Raw genomic sequence first — 14,135 nt, 5'->3', positions numbered from 1 at the left:
TCCTCAGCAAGGCTGTGGGCGTTTGCTCTGTCGCGTCAGGGAAGAATAGCTGCTGAGAGCTGGTGCCTCTTGGGCCTTGCTTTCCCGGGCTACATGTTCGTGCCCTGGGTTCACCCTGCCAAGACGAACGAAGCAGACACAGCCTCGACCCTTCGGCAGCGTGCATGGCCTAGCATGGCACTCTGTTCCATGCCATCTCCGGGCGTGGGCAAGGCCTGCCTTTTAGCTCTGGCATTCAGGTGGACAGGGCACTAGGCCAGTGCCTTTACGAGCCGAGAGGAGACGTGACAGGATCACAGCACACCGCCCACGCCCTGCGATGGGTAGTCATGGATAACTGTCCTCCTTCTCCGGGACACCCCCTGCCTCCGCCAATGCTGCCACATCCTGGAGCAAGATGACATCTGACTGCCCGTTCCACCAGGAGCTGTTTCTGCGAGTTCAGGGCCGGGAGCCTGCTGGTATGCCCACGTCTGCCCTATGGACAGGTGGCCAAGGAGCTGCTCTCCTCTTGGGCCCAGAGACACAGGACAGGCCTGCCTTCTGCCCAGACTCTTTCCTCAGAGTGGAGCAGGCGGGTTTGCCCTAGTCGTCCGCTCGTGTCTCCTTAGCAGCCAGGCTTCATTCTCTCCGCACAGGGAGAGGCAGAAACTTGTCTTGCCACAAGCCCACTGTTCCTGCCAGGGCAGGCTCTCCTGCTTCAAGACAGTTTCCAGACAACAAGGCCAATGGCCCCTTCTCTTCATCCCAGAGAGTTTGCTGCACTTTCACATGATATGCTCCTCGAGAGCCCAGTGACAGACGTGTCCCTTTCCTTAAGCCTCTTTGGACAGATGCAAGCACGATTCTCCCTCAGACAGCGGGTTTACAGGGTCATAATCATTTCGCTCCATGAGGGTTTATTACAACGTGCTGTGAGGACTAGCTCAGTAAAGCATTAGCAGCATCCCACAGACCCGACTCTGAGTTTCCAAAGAAAGCTGTGCTTTCCCAGACGGGTTGCCCCGGAAAAAGAGGATTTCGCTCTATGCGGGATTTATACATGGAGCTGTGGAGACTAGCTCAGGCAAGCAGCAGCAGCATCCAAGAGAAGAGACTCTGAGTTTCCATGAAAGCTGGGCTTTCACAGTGGGGATGCCCCGGGAAAGATGATTTCGCTCTATGCGGGTTCTATACAAGGAGCTGTGGAGACTAGCTCAGGCAAGCAGCAGCAGCAGCATCCCACAGACCCGACTCTGAGTTCACAAAGAATGCTGTGTTTTGCCAGAAGGAAAGCCTGGGCAAAGAGGCTTTTGCTTTATGTGGGTTTCTCCCATCGTTCTACAAATACTAGGATAAGGCAAGCAGCACCAGCAGCCCACAGAACCGACTCTGATTCCGAGAGACTGCTGTGTTTTCCCAGAGGTTTTCACCATGGCGCGAACCGCACATGGCTGCTCCTTCCTCAGCAAGGCTGTGGGCGTTCGCTCTGTCGCGTCAGGAGAGAATAGCTGCGGGAGAGCTGGTGCCTTCTGGGCCTTGTTTCCTGGGCTTCATGTGCGCGCCCTGGGTTCACCCTGCCATGCTGAACTAAGCAGACATAGCCTCGACCCTTCGGCAGAGTGCGTGGCCTAGGATGGCACTCTGCTCCAATGCCATCTCCGGGCGTGGTCAAGGCCTGCCCTTTTGCTCTGGCGTTCAGTTGGACAGGGCACTAGGCCAGTGCCTTCCCCAGCGAGAGGTGACATGACATGTTCACAGCACACCATACACGCCCTGTGATGGGGAGTAATAGGTAACTGTCCTGCTTCGCCGAGTCACACCCTGCCTCCGCCAATGCTGCCACATCCTGGAGCAAGATGTCATCTGACTGCCCGTTCCTCCAGGAGCTGTTTCTGCGAGTACAGGGCCGGGCCCCTGCTGGTATGCCCACTTCTGCCATATGGGCTGGTGGCCAAGGAGCTGCTGTCCCCTTCGGTCCAGAGGCACAGGACAGGCCTGCCTTCTGCCCAGACACTTTCCTCAGAGTGGAGCAGGCGCGTCTGCCCTAGTCGTCCGCTCTTGTCTCCTTAGCAGCCAGGATTCATTCTCTCCGCACAGGGAGAGGGGGACACTTGTCTTGCCACAGGCCCGCTGTTCCTGCTTGGGCAGGCTCTACTCTACACGACCGTGTCCCGACAGCAAGGCCAATGGCTCCTTCTCTTCATTCCCGAGCAGTGTGCTGCACTTTCCCATGACATGTCCTCGGGAGCGCAGTGACAGACGTGTCCCTTTCCTTAAGCCCCTTTCCACAGGCGCAAGCACGTTTCTCCCTCAGAGAGAGGGGATGCCCGGTCAAAGATCATTTCGCTCCATGAGGGTATATTACAACGTGCAGTGGAGAATAGCTCAGGCAAGCAGCAGCAGCATCCCACAGACCTGGCTTGAGTTCCCAAAGAATGCTGTGCTTTCCAGAGGGGATGCCCCAGAAAAAGAGGATTTCGCTCTATGCGGGTTTTCATACAACGTACTGTGGAGACTAGCACAGCCAAGCTGTAGGAGCATCCCACAGACCTGACTCTGAGTTTCCAAGGAAAGCTGTGCTTTCCCAGAGGAGATGCCCCGGAAAAGGGGATTTCGCACTATGCGGGTTTTATACAAGGAGCTGTGGAGAGTAGCACAGGCAAGCATTAGCAGCATCCCACAGACCCGACTCTGAGACTCCAAGGAAAGCTGTGCTTTCCCAGAGGGGATGCCCTGAAAAGAAGATTTAGCTCTATGCGGGTTTTATACAAGGAGCTGTGGAGACTAGCTCAGGCAAGCAGCAGCAGCATCCCACAGACCCGACTCTGAGTTCCCAAAGAATGCAGTGCTTTCCCAGATCGGATACCTGGGCATCGAGGTTTTCATTCTATGCGGATTTCTCCCACCATGCTCCGAAAGCTAGCCTAAAAGACAAGCAGCACCAGCAGCCCACAGAACCGACTCTGATTGCCCAGCGACTGCTGTGCTTTCACAGAGGTTTTCAGCATGGCGCGAACCGCACTTCGCTGCTGCTTCCTCAGCAAGGCTGTGGGCGTTTGCTCTGTCGCGTCAGGGAAGAATAGCTGCTGAGAGCTGGTGCCTCTTGGGCCTTGCTTTCCCGGGCTTCATGTTCGTGCCCTGGGTTCACCCTGCCAAGACGAACGAAGCAGACACAGCCTCGACCCTGCGGCAGCGTGCATGGCCTAGGATGGCACTCTGTTCCATGCCATCTCCGGGCGTGGGCAAGGCCTGCCTTTTAGCTCTGGCATTCAGGTGGACAGGGCACTAGGCCAGTGCCTTTACGAGCCGAGAGGAGACGTGACAGGATCACAGCACACCGCCCACGCCCTGCGATGGGTAGTCATGGATAACTGTCCTCCTTCTCCGGGACACCCCCTGCCTCCGCCAATGCTGCCACATCCTGGAGCAAGATGACATCTGACTGCCCGTTCCACCAGGAGCTGTTTCTGCGAGTTCAGGGCCGGGAGCCTGCTGGTATGCCCACGTCTGCCCTATGGACAGGTGGCCAAGGAGCTGCTCTCCTCTTGGGCCCAGAGACACAGGACAGGCCTGCCTTCTGCCCAGACTCTTTCCTCAGAGTGGAGCAGGCGGGTTTGCCCTAGTCGTCCGCTCGTGTCTCCTTAGCAGCCAGGCTTCATTCTCTCCGCACAGGGAGAGGCAGAAACTTGTCCTGCCACAAGCCCACTGTTCCTGCCAGGGCAGGCTCTCCTGCTTCAAGACAGTTTCCAGACAACAAGGCCAATGGCCCCTTCTCTTCATCCCAGAGAGTTTGCTGCACTTTCCCATGATATGCTCCTCGAGAGCCCAGTGACAGACGTGTCCCTTTCCTTAAGCCTCTTTGGACAGGTGCAAGCACGATTCTCCCTCAGACAGCGGGTTTACAGGGTCATAATCATTTCGCTCCATGAGGGTTTATCACAACGTGCTGTGAGGACTAGCTCAGTAAAGCATTAGCAGCATCCCACAGACCCGACTCTGAGTTTCCAAAGAAAGCTGTGCTTTCCCAGACGGGTTGCCCCGGAAAAAGAGGATTTCGCTCTATGCGGGATTTATACATGGAGCTGTGGAGACTAGCTCAGGCAAGCATTTGCAGCATCCAAGAGAAGAGACTCTGAGTTTCCATGAAAGCTGGGCTTTCACAGTGGGGATGCCCCGGGAAAGATGATTTCGCTCTATGCGGGTTCTATACAAGGAGCTGTGGAGACTAGCTCAGGCAAGCAGCAGCAGCATCCCACAGACCCGACTCTGAGTTCACAAAGAATGCTGTGTTTTGCCAGAAGGAAAGCCTGGGCAAAGAGGCTTTTGCTTTATGTGGGTTTCTCCCACCGTTCTACCAATACTAGGATAAGGCAAGCAGCACCAGCAGCCCACAGAACCGACTCTGATTCCGAGAGACTGCTGTGTTTTCCCAGAGGTTTTCACCATGGCGCGAACCGCACATGGCTGCTCCTTCCTCAGCAAGGCTGTGGGCGTTCGCTCTGTCGCGTCAGGAGAGAATAGCTGCGGGAGAGCTGGTGCCTTCTGGGCCTTGTTTCCTGGGCTTCATGTGCGCGCCCTGGGTTCACCCTGCCATGCTGAACTAAGCAGACATAGCCTCGACCCTTCAGCAGAGTGCGTGGCCTAGGATGGCACTCTGCTCCAATGCCATCTCCGGGCGTGGTCAAGGCCTGCCCTTTTGCTCTGGCGTTCAGTTGGACAGGGCACTAAGGCCAGTGCCTTCCCCAGCGAGAGGTGACATGACATGTTCACAGCACACCATACACGCCCTGTGATGGGGAGTAATAGGTAACTGTCCTGCTTCACCGAGTCACACCCTGCCTCCGCCAATGCTGCCACATCCTGGAGCAAGATGTCATCTGACTGCCCGTTCCTCCAGGAGCTGTTTCTGCGAGTACAGGGCCGGGCCCCTGCTGGTATGCCCACTTCTGCCATATGGGCTGGTGGCCAAGGAGCTGCTGTCCCCTTTGGTCCAGAGGCACAGGACAGGCCTGCCTTCTGCCCAGACACTTTCCTCAGAGTGGAGCAGGCGCGTCTGCCCTAGTCGTCCGCTCTTGTCTCCTTAGCAGCCAGGATTCATTCTCTCCGCACAGGGAGAGGGGCACACTTGTCTTGCCACAGGCCCGCTGTTCCTGCTTGGGCAGGCTCTACTGCTACACGACCGTGTCCCGACAGCAAGGCCAATGGCTCCTTCTCTTCATTCCCGAGCAGTGTGCTGCACTTTCCCATGACATGTCCTCGGGAGCGCAGTGACAGACGTGTCCCTTTCCTTAAGCCCCTTTCCACAGGCGCAAGCACGTTTCTCCCTCAGAGAGAGGGGATGCCCGGTCAAAGATCATTTCGCTCCATGAGGGTATATTACAACGTGCAGTGGAGAATAGCTCAGGCAAGCAGCAGCAGCATCCCACAGACCTGGCTTGAGTTCCCAAAGAATGCTGTGCTTTCCCAGAGGGGATGCCCCAGAAAAAGAGGATTTCGCTCTATGCGGGTTTTCATACAACGTACTGTGGAGACTAGCACAGCCAAGCTGTAGGAGCATCCCACAGACCTGACTCTGAGTTTCCAAGGAAAGCTGTGCTTTCCCAGAGGAGATGCCCCGGAAAAGGGGATTTCGCACTATGCGGGTTTTATACAAGGAGCTGTGGAGAGTAGCACAGGCAAGCATTAGCAGCATCCCACAGACCCGACTCTGAGACTCCAAGGAAAGCTGTGCTTTCCCAGAGGGGATGCCCTGAAAAGAGGATTTCGCTCTATGGGGGTTTTATACAAGGAGCTGTGGAGACTAGCTCAGGCAAGCAGCAGCAGCATCCCACAGACCCGACTCTGAGTTTCCAAGGAAAGCTGTGCTTTCCCAGACGGGTTGCCCCGGAAAAGAGGATTTCGCTCTATGCGGGATTTATACATGGAGCTGTGGAAACTAGCTCAGGCAAGCATTTGCAGCATCCAAGAGAAGAGACTCTGAGTTTCCATGAAAGCTGGGCTTTCACAGTGGGGATGCCCCGGGAAAGATGATTTCACTCTATGCGGGTTCTATACAAGGAGCTGTGGAGACTAGCTCAGGCAAGCAGCAGCAGCATCCCACAGACCCGACTCTGAGTTCCCAAAGAATGCAGTGCTTTCCCAGATCGGATACCTGGGCATCGAGGTTTTCATTCTATGCGGATTTCTCCCACCATGCTCCGAAAGCTAGCCTAAAAGACAAGCAGCACCAGCAGCCCACAGAACCGACTCTGATTGCCCAGCGACTGCTGTGCTTTCACAGAGGTTTTCAGCATGGCGCGAACCGCACTTCGCTGCTGCTTCCTCAGCAAGGCTGTGGGCGTTTGCTCTGTCGCGTCAGGGAAGAATAGCTGCTGAGAGCTGGTGCCTCTTGGGCCTTGCTTTCCCGGGCTTCATGTTCGTGCCCTGGGTTCACCCTGCCAAGACGAACGAAGCAGACACAGCCTCGACCCTGCGGCAGCGTGCATGGCCTAGGATGGCACTCTGTTCCATGCCATCTCCGGGCGTGGGCAAGGCCTGCCTTTTAGCTCTGGCATTCAGGTGGACAGGGCACTAGGCCAGTGCCTTTACGAGCCGAGAGGAGACGTGACAGGATCACAGCACACCGCCCACGCCCTGCGATGGGTAGTCATGGATAACTGTCCTCCTTCTCCGGGACACCCCCTGCCTCCGCCAATGCTGCCACATCCTGGAGCAAGATGACATCTGACTGCCCGTTCCACCAGGAGCTGTTTCTGCGAGTTCAGGGCCGGGAGCCTGCTGGTATGCCCACGTCTGCCCTATGGACAGGTGGCCAAGGAGCTGCTCTCCTCTTGGGCCCAGAGACACAGGACAGGCCTGCCTTCTGCCCAGACTCTTTCCTCAGAGTGGAGCAGGCGGGTTTGCCCTAGTCGTCCGCTCGTGTCTCCTTAGCAGCCAGGCTTCATTCTCTCCGCACAGGGAGAGGCAGAAACTTGTCTTGCCACAAGCCCACTGTTCCTGCCAGGGCAGGCTCTCCTGCTTCAAGACAGTTTCCAGACAACAAGGCCAATGGCCCCTTCTCTTCATCCCAGAGAGTTTGCTGCACTTTCCCATGATATGCTCCTCGAGAGCCCAGTGACAGACGTGTCCCTTTCCTTAAGCCTCTTTGGACAGGTGCAAGCACGATTCTCCCTCAGACAGCGGGTTTACAGGGTCATAATCATTTCGCTCCATGAGGGTTTATCACAACGTGCTGTGAGGACTAGCTCAGTAAAGCATTAGCAGCATCCCACAGACCCGACTCTGAGTTTCCAAAGAAAGCTGTGCTTTCCCAGACGGGTTGCCCCGGAAAAAGAGGATTTCGCTCTATGCGGGATTTATACATGGAGCTGTGGAGACTAGCTCAGGCAAGCATTTGCAGCATCCAAGAGAAGAGACTCTGAGTTTCCATGAAAGCTGGGCTTTCACAGTGGGGATGCCCCGGGAAAGATGATTTCGCTCTATGCGGGTTCTATACAAGGAGCTGTGGAGACTAGCTCAGGCAAGCAGCAGCAGCATCCCACAGACCCGACTCTGAGTTCACAAAGAATGCTGTGTTTTGCCAGAAGGAAAGCCTGGGCAAAGAGGCTTTTGCTTTATGTGGGTTTCTCCCACCGTTCTACCAATACTAGGATAAGGCAAGCAGCACCAGCAGCCCACAGAACCGACTCTGATTCCGAGAGACTGCTGTGTTTTCCCAGAGGTTTTCACCATGGCGCGAACCGCACATGGCTGCTCCTTCCTCAGCAAGGCTGTGGGCGTTCGCTCTGTCGCGTCAGGAGAGAATAGCTGCGGGAGAGCTGGTGCCTTCTGGGCCTTGTTTCCTGGGCTTCATGTGCGCGCCCTGGGTTCACCCTGCCATGCTGAACTAAGCAGACATAGCCTCGACCCTTCAGCAGAGTGCGTGGCCTAGGATGGCACTCTGCTCCAATGCCATCTCCGGGCGTGGTCAAGGCCTGCCCTTTTGCTCTGGCGTTCAGTTGGACAGGGCACTAAGGCCAGTGCCTTCCCCAGCGAGAGGTGACATGACATGTTCACAGCACACCATACACGCCCTGTGATGGGGAGTAATAGGTAACTGTCCTGCTTCACCGAGTCACACCCTGCCTCCGCCAATGCTGCCACATCCTGGAGCAAGATGTCATCTGACTGCCCGTTCCTCCAGGAGCTGTTTCTGCGAGTACAGGGCCGGGCCCCTGCTGGTATGCCCACTTCTGCCATATGGGCTGGTGGCCAAGGAGCTGCTGTCCCCTTCGGTCCAGAGGCACAGGACAGGCCTGCCTTCTGCCCAGACACTTTGCTCAGAGTGGAGCAGGCGCGTCTGCCCTAGTCGTCCGCTCTTGTCTCCTTAGCAGCCAGGATTCATTCTCTCCGCACAGGGAGAGGGGCACACTTGTCTTGCCACAGGCCCGCTGTTCCTGCTTGGGCAGGCTCTACTGCTACACGACCGTGTCCCGACAGCAAGGCCAATGGCTCCTTCTCTTCATTCCGGAGCAGTGTGCTGCACTTTCCCATGACATGTCCTCGGGAGCGCAGTGACAGACGTGTCCCTTTCCTTAAGCCCCTTTCCACAGGCGCAAGCACGTTTCTCCCTCAGAGAGAGGGGATGCCCGGTCAAAGATCATTTCGCTCCATGAGGGTATATTACAACGTGCAGTGGAGAATAGCTCAGGCAAGCAGCAGCAGCATCCCACAGACCTGGCTTGAGTTCCCAAAGAATGCTGTGCTTTCCCAGAGGGGATGCCCCAGAAAAAGAGGATTTCGCTCTATGCGGGTTTTCATACAACGTACTGTGGAGACTAGCACAGCCAAGCTGTAGGAGCATCCCACAGACAAGACTCTGAGTTTCCAAGGAAAGCTGTGCTTTCCCAGAGGAGATGCCCCGGAAAAGGGGATTTCGCACTATGCGGGTTTTATACAAGGAGCTGTGGAGAGTAGCACAGGCAAGCATTAGCAGCATCCCACAGACCCGACTCTGAGACTCTAAGGAAAGCTGTGCTTTCCCAGAGGGGATGCCCTGAAAAGAGGATTTCGCTCTATGGGGGTTTTATACAAGGAGCTGTGGAGACTAGCTCAGGCAAGCAGCAGCAGCATCCCACAGACCCGACTCTGAGTTTCCAAGGAAAGCTGTGCTTTCCCAGACGGGTTGCCCCGGAAAAGAGGATTTCGCTCTATGCGGGATTTATACATGGAGCTGTGGAGACTAGCTCAGGCAAGCATTTGCAGCATCCAAGAGAAGAGACTCTGAGTTTCCATGAAAGCTGGGCTTTCACAGTGGGGATGCCCCGGGAAAGATGATTTCACTCTATGCGGGTTCTATACAAGGAGCTGTGGAGACTAGCTCAGGCAAGCAGCAGCAGCATCCCACAGACCCGACTCTGAGTTCCCAAAGAATGCAGTGCTTTCCCAGATCGGATACCTGGGCATCGAGGTTTTCATTCTATGCGGATATCTCCCACCATGCTCCGAAAGCTAGCCTAAAAGACAAGCAGCACCAGCAGCCCACAGAACCGACTCTGATTGCCCAACGACTGCTGTGCTTTCACAGAGGTTTTCACCATGGCGCGAACCGCACATGGCTGCTCCTTCCTCAGCAAGGCTGCGGGCGTTCGCTCTGTCGCGTCAGGAGAGAATAGCTGCGGGAGAGCTGGTGCCTTCTGGGCCTTGTTTCCTGGGCTTCATGTGCGCGCCCTGGGTTCATCCTGCCATGCTGAACTAAGCAGACATAGCCTCGACCCTTCAGCAGAGTGCGTGGCCTAGGATGGCACTCTGCTCCAATGCCATCTCCGGGCGTGGTCAAGGCCTGCCCTTTTGCTCTGGCGTTCAGTTGGACAGGGCACTAGGCCAGTGCCTTCCCCAGCGAGAGGGGACATGACATGTTCACAGCACACCATACACGCCCTATGATGGGGAGTAATAGGTAACTGTCCTGCTTCACCGAGTCACACCCTGCCTCCGCCAATGCTGCCACATCCTGGAGCAAGATGTCATCTGACTGCCCGTTCCTCCAGGAGCTGTTTCTGCGAGTACAGGGCCGGGCCCCTGCTGGTATGCCCACTTCTGCCATATGGGCTGGTGGCCAAGGAGCTGCTGTCCCCTTCGGTCCAGAGGCACAGGACAGGCCTGCCTTCTGCCCAGACACTTTCCTCAGAGTGGAGCAGGCGCGTCTGCCCTAGTCGTCCGCTCTTGTCTCCTTAGCAGCCAGGATTCATTTTCTCCGCACAGGGAGAGGGGCGCACTTGTCTTGCCACAGGCCCGCTGTTCCTGCTTGGGCAGGCTCTACTGCTACACGACCGTATCCCGACAGCAAGGCCAATGGCTCCTTCTCTTCATTCCGGAGCAGTGTGCTGCACTTTCCCATGACATGTCCTCGGGAGCGCAGTGACAGACGTGTCCCTTTCCTTAAGCCCCTTTCCACAGGCGCAAGCACGTTTCTCCCTCAGAGAGAGGGGATGCCCGGTCAAAGATCATTTCGCTCCATGAGGGTATATTACAACGTGCAGTGGAGAATAGCTCAGGCAAGCAGCAGCAGCATCCCACAGACCTGGCTTGAGTTCCCAAAGAATGCTGTGCTTTCCAGAGGGGATGCCCCAGAAAAAGAGGATTTCGCTCTATGCGGGTTTTCATACAACGTACTGTGGAGACTAGCACAGCCAAGCTGGAGGAGCATCCCACAGACCTGACTCTGAGTTTCCAAGGAAAGCTGTGCTTTCCCAGAGGAGATGCCCCGGAAAAGGGGATTTCGCACTATGTGGGTTTTATACAAGGAGCTGTGGAGAGTAGCACAGGCAAGCATTAGCAGCATCCCACAGACCCGACTCTGAGACTCCAAAGAAAGATGTGCTTTCCCAGAGGGGATGCCCTGAAAAGAAGATTTAGCTCTATGCGGGTTTTATACAAGGAACTGTGGAGACTAGCTCAGGCAAGCAGCAGCAGCATCCCACAGACCCGACTCTGAGTTCCCAAAGAATGCAGTGCTTTCCCAGATCGGATACCTGGGCATCGAGGTTTTCATTCTATGCGGATTTCTCCCACCATGCTCCGAAAGCTAGCCTAAAAGACAAGCAGCACCAGCAGCCCACAGAACCGACTCTGATTGCCCAGCGACTGCTGTGCTTTCACAGAGGTTTTCAGCATGGCGCGAACCGCACTTCGCTGCTGCTTCCTCAGCAAGGCTGTGGGCGTTTGCTCTGTCGCGTCAGGGAAGAATAGCTGCTGAGAGCTGGTGCCTCTTGGGCCTTGCTTTCCCGGGCTTCATGTTCGTGCCCTGGGTTCACCCTGCCAAGAAGAACGAAGCAGACACAGCCTCGACCCTGCGGCAGCGTGCATGGCCTAGGATGGCACTCTGTTCCATGCCATCTCCGGGCGTGGGCAAGGCCTGCCTTTTAGCTCTGGCATTCAGGTGGACAGGGCACTAGGCCAGTGCCTTTACGAGCCGAGAGGAGACGTGACAGGATCACAGCACACCGCCCACGCCCTGCGATGGGTAGTCATGGATAACTGTCCTCCTTCTCCGGGACACCCCCTGCCTCCGCCAATGCTGCCACATCCTGGAGCAAGATGACATCTGACTGCCCGTTCCACCAGGAGCTGTTTCTGCGAGTTCAGGGCCGGGAGCCTGCTGGTATGCCCACGTCTGCCCTATGGACAGGTGGCCAAGGAGCTGCTCTCCTCTTGGGCCCAGAGACACAGGACAGGCCTGCCTTCTGCCCAGACTCTTTCCTCAGAGTGGAGCAGGCGGGTTTGCCCTAGTCGTCCGCTCGTGTCTCCTTAGCAGCCAGGCTTCATTCTCTCCGCACAGGGAGAGGCAGAAACTTGTCTTGCCACAAGCCCACTGTTCCTGCCAGGGCAGGCTCTCCTGCTTCAAGACAGTTTCCAGACAACAAGGCCAATGGCCCCTTCTCTTCATCCCAGAGAGTTTGCTGCACTTTCCCATGATATGCTCCTCGAGAGCCCAGTGACAGACGTGTCCCTTTCCTTAAGCCTCTTTGGACAGGTGCAAGCACGATTCTCCCTCAGACAGCGGGTTTACAGGGTCATAATCATTTCGCTCCATGAGGGTTTATCACAACGTGCTGTGAGGACTAGCTCAGTAAAGCATTAGCAGCATCCCACAGACCCGACTCTGAGTTTCCAAAGAAAGCTGTGCTTTCCCAGACGGGTTGCCCCGGAAAAAGAGGATTTCGCTCTATGCGGGATTTATACATGGAGCTGTGGAGACTAGCTCAGGCAAGCAGCAGCAGCATCCAAGAGAAGAGACTCTGAGTTTCCATGAAAGCTGGGCTTTCACAGTGGGGATGCCCCGGGAAAGATGATTTCGCTCTATGCGGGTTCTATACAAGGAGCTGTGGAGACTAGCTCAGGCAAGCAGCAGCAGCAGCATCCCACAGACCCGACTCTGAGTTCACAAAGAATGCTGTGTTTTGCCAGAAGGAAAGCCTGGGCAAAGAGGCTTTTGCTTTATGTGGGTTTCTCCCATCGTTCTACAAATACTAGGATAAGGCAAGCAGCACCAGCAGCCCACAGAACCGACTCTGATTCCGAGAGACTGCTGTGTTTTCCCAGAGGTTTTCACCATGGCGCGAACCGCACATGGCTGCTCCTTCCTCAGCAAGGCTGTGGGCGTTCGCTCTGTCGCGTCAGGAGAGAATAGCTGCGGGAGAGCTGGTGCCTTCTGGGCCTTGTTTCCTGGGCTTCATGTGCGCGCCCTGGGTTCACCCTGCCATGCTGAACTAAGCAGACATAGCCTCGACCCTTCGGCAGAGTGCGTGGCCTAGGATGGCACTCTGCTCCAATGCCATCTCCGGGCGTGGTCAAGGCCTGCCCTTTTGCTCTGGCGTTCAGTTGGACAGGGCACTAGGCCAGTGCCTTCCCCAGCGAGAGGTGACATGACATGTTCACAGCACACCATACACGCCCTGTGATGGGGAGTAATAGGTAACTGTCCTGCTTCACCGAGTCACACCCTGCCTCCGCCAATGCTGCCACATCCTGGAGCAAGATGTCATCTGACTGCCCGTTCCTCCAGGAGCTGTTTCTGCGAGTACAGGGCCGGGCCCCTGCTGGTATGCCCACTTCTGCCATATGGGCTGGTGGCCAAGGAGCTGCTGTCCCCTTCGGTCCAGAGGCACAGGACAGGCCTGCCTTCTGCCCAGACACTTTCCTCAGAGTGGAGCAGGCGCGTCTGCCCTAGTCGTCCGCTCTTGTCTCCTTAGCAGCCAGGATTCATTCTCTCCGCACAGGGAGAGGGGGACACTTGTCTTGCCACAGGCCCGCTGTTCCTGCTTGGGCAGGCTCTACTCTACACGACCGTGTCCCGACAGCAAGGCCAATGGCTCCTTCTCTTCATTCCCGAGCAGTGTGCTGCACTTTCCCATGACATGTCCTCGGGAGCGCAGTGACAGACGTGTCCCTTTCCTTAAGCCCCTTTCCACAGGCGCAAGCACGTTTCTCCCTCAGAGAGAGGGGATGCCCGGTCAAAGATCATTTCGCTCCATGAGGGTATATTACAACGTGCAGTGGAGAATAGCTCAGGCAAGCAGCAGCAGCATCCCACAGACCTGGCTTGAGTTCCCAAAGAATGCTGTGCTTTCCAGAGGGGATGCCCCAGAAAAAGAGGATTTCGCTCTATGCGGGTTTTCATACAACGTACTGTGGAGACTAGCACAGCCAAGCTGTAGGAGCATCCCACAGACCTGACTCTGAGTTTCCAAGGAAAGCTGTGCTTTCCCAGAGGAGATGCCCCGGAAAAGGGGATTTCGCACTATGCGGGTTTTATACAAGGAGCTGTGGAGAGTAGCACAGGCAAGCATTAGCAGCATCCCACAGACCCGACTCTGAGACTCCAAGGAAAGCTGTGCTTTCCCAGAGGGGATGCCCTGAAAAGAGGATTTCGCTCTATGGGGGTTTTATACAAGGAGCTGTGGAGACTAGCTCAGGCAAGCAGCAGCAGCATCCCACAGACCCGACTCTGAGTTCCCAAAGAATGCAGTGCTTTCCCAGATCGGATACCTGGGCATCGAGGTTTTCATTCTATGCGGATTTCTCCCACCATGCTCCGAAAGCTAGCCTAAAAGACAAGCAGCACCAGCAGCCCACAGAACCGACTCTGATTGCCCAGCGACTGCTGTGCTTTC

Source organism: Neovison vison, chromosome 6 (assembly GCF_020171115.1).
Source record: "Neovison vison isolate M4711 chromosome 6, ASM_NN_V1, whole genome shotgun sequence".
Taxonomy (NCBI): Eukaryota; Metazoa; Chordata; class Mammalia; order Carnivora; family Mustelidae; genus Neogale; species Neogale vison.
The sequence above is the reverse complement of the archived record's forward strand: the minus strand, read 5'-3'. Positions refer to the sequence as shown.